This window comes from Borostomias antarcticus, assembly GCF_949987555.1.
Source record: "Borostomias antarcticus genome assembly, chromosome: 29".
In the NCBI taxonomy this organism is placed as follows: Eukaryota; Metazoa; Chordata; class Actinopteri; order Stomiiformes; family Stomiidae; genus Borostomias; species Borostomias antarcticus.
This window is the reverse complement of record NC_140262.1, coordinates 4220334-4223690: the sequence shown is the minus strand read 5'-3', so window position 1 is coordinate 4223690 and position 3357 is coordinate 4220334.

Sequence of the window (3357 nt, the reverse complement as noted above, 5' to 3'; positions counted from 1 at the left end):
GACAGAACAGAGGTCAGCCAGAGGTCACCGCCCCTCCCGCCTTCCTTCCAGCGCGGCCGATGGGCCCTCAGATACGCGACGGTCAATAAGGAAATGAAAAAGAGGGGACAGCCGCTCGCTAGAGAGAGGGAGAGCAAAGAAAAAACAACCGCACAAATCGATACAGCGAGAGTTCCAGATATAGAAGAGGGACTTTGAAGGAGCAGAGGGGTTGTGAGGGAAAGGTAGGAAAGAGAGACTAATAAAAAGAGATAAATGGGCAGAGAGAGAGAGAGAGAGTGGAGGAGAGGTGTGGGGGGGGGGCTGCTTCGGCAGGGTGTTTGTCTCCAGGGCGGTGGATCTTGTTATCCGCAGAAGGTCAGGCAGGAACATCCCCGTGGGACGGTCAACGCTTTCAATTTGACACGAGAGACCTCTGCGGTAAGTCCGCTGTTGCGCAATACGTGGCAGCGCAAACACTGGCTAGCCACATGGAACCGGATGATTCCGGCTGGACAAAGCGCTCATGGGAAAATTGACTCTCTCGGCCAGCTAGACGTTGGCTGGTGTTTGCTGTGCCGAGATAAATAAAAAAAAAGAATAAGCCAGTCGAGCCGCGTGTAACCTTCGACAAAACACTGTTATCAGCCATAACTCAAAAGCCGCTTCTCATCCAGAATGCCTGGGGTCCTATTACAGCTACAGTAATTGGATTGTGGTCCTCACTTCACGGCGGATGACTGACGTTTGGGAGAGCGAAAGCAGCATCGATGCTAGTTAACATTCTCAGGGGGAGCTAGCTAGTACTACAGTACCACCCAAGGCTAAAGTGAGAAATGTTTACTGAGAATTAATCAGCCGCTGACATACTTCAGATGCGGTAGAGAACACTTGTTCTAAGTATACTTATTGTTCTAAGTATACTTATTGTCCTAAGTATACTTATTGTCGTCAATTAAAGGACCATACCGGTCTAAATATAATGTGATCTCCTAAAACTAGTCACCCAACGTTTATCACATTACCGCAATCCATTTTTCAAAGTAAAGCTCACGTTAAAAGATATTTACATTTTCACGTTTTACTTACATTTCAAATGTTGAACGTGATGGCTTCAAAACATATTTTTAAATTGTTCCCTCGTTGCACTGACAAACTCGCCCTGATTAGTTTCAAATAATTTTCAGTAGTTTTTATTTTATATTGTAATGTAATGTAATTGTAATTGTAGGTGACTAGTTTAAGGAGGTCAAATCATATTTAGACCGGTATGGTCCTTTAATGTTTTGCGACTTTTGCTTTGAAATAACACATCCTACAAGACAAGACAGCGCTGCGCATTTCGGACTTTTGCAAGGGCCTAGAAGCTTCTCTGGGGCGCGGGAGATCTAGTGACAGGGTCAGCTGTGCAGTACACGCTCGGTCACTTCAGCACTGATGTCCAAAACCACACAGGGAGAGAGAAAAGGCTCGTCCAAAAAAGTGACCGGACCTCTTTCTGATTGGCCAGGAGCTGTTCCCAGTGCTTCTGAAGGAAGACAGGAGACAGCAGTGCACCACTCTAGGATCTCTCTCTCTCTCTCTCTCTCTCTCTCTCTCTCTCCCACTTTCTCTCTATTTCTCTCCCTCTCTCTTTCTCTCACACTCTCTCCAACCGTCAACCTGTGACCCTTGAAAGCTGCCCATGAATATTCCAGTTTTTCTCCTCTTGCTCTAGCTCATCAGCTCAATGTGTCAGTCTACTGTAGGCTACGTGGCTTATGCAAGTGGCTTACATAATCATCTAAGTGATGTACACATCAATGTTGAATGGCAGGCTGCATGTGAATGAGGTGTATTGAGACAAGTCGTTGGAGTAGCACTGTTACATGCCTCAGTTGAGTCACGTCGGTCGGCTGCATGTTGCTATCGAAGGGTTTGTATTCGAGGGGCTTCCTGTTCTAGTGTTACACGTGCACAGTGGGGCAGATGACAGGGAAGTATATTACATGAAGGTCCCAGCTGATGACACCGTGGGATGGGGAGAGAGATGAATGGCTTCAATATGCTGGCGCGGCCTACAGGGCTTCCAGGTACCGGGCAACCAATATCCCCCCCATCGCCCTCACAATCGCTGTTTGTTTGTTTTTTTGGATCCCCATTAGCTATCACAATAGTGAGTGCTAGTCTTCCTGGGGTCCTAAAATATATTAAAACAGCATAATTAAAACATGGCATGATACATAACTGGGTATGAAATGCGCTATACAAATAAAGCTTTGATTGATTGATTGATAACTACTACATTATAACTAATCAGCTTACATTAACATATTGACAAAATGCATCACAAGATTGAAACACAAAACAAGTAATACAAAACAAAACATACACAAAAGTAGTACAGAACATAACAGATAATACAACCCATAACTACAATAAATACAAAACAAAACTAGTAATTCAACCCGAACTACAACAGAATTCTAAAGCAGACTAATACAAAACATAATACACAACAAAACCAGTATTAACATAATATCAGAAAACACCACCTCACCCAGCTAGCTACTGTATTGTACAGTATACCCGAATTTGCAATGATGCATCTCCTATGTTATGGGATTTGGTTGGTTCCAATTTCAGGAAACTGGCTGTGTTCAGTTGAAAAGCAGTATAATTTTCCGACCCCAATTGATTTCTACAAAGGGATCCGTCCAATCACGATTCATGCTTGAATTGGCTGATGCAACGTGTTAGCTCATCCTGCAGCGAGCCTCCTTCCAAACAAAAGCGATCCCTCTTTTCGGTATTGAACGGCTCCTCTCACTCTATAATCCATTTACGTCAGTCGCCTTGTCGCTTCTGAGGTTCCTGAGGCTACAGTCCGGACGGCCCCCGCAGGTCAGAGCACAACGCATCTCCAACCATAGTTGCTTCCCTCTGGAATATGTAGGGGTGGGACCTATGCCCACCTCCCTTGTTCTCTGTAAAGCACATTGTGTTACCTCTGTGTATGAAATGCACTATACAATTAAAGCTTTGATTGATTGATTGATTGATTGATTGATTGATTGGTTGGTTGATTGATTGATTGATAATTACTCAACAGTAGCAATCAGCAGTGTAATTGGTTGCCTCTTTATTGTGAATCAGAAGATGTTTTTATCACACAGATTTGTTCCAGTGGGATCTTTGGAAGCGCTGCAGAGTTTCTTGAATAAGTATCTCAAAACATACAAGTACATTTTCCTCATTTGGCATTTATTAATCCCAAAGTACTTGACCCCACCCCCCCAACACCCCCAAGCCTAGAGCACGCCACACAGCCACCGTCATCAGAGTAAGAAACCTTAAGATGTCAGAACAGCGACCCTAGAGGCTCCCGCTATCCAAATT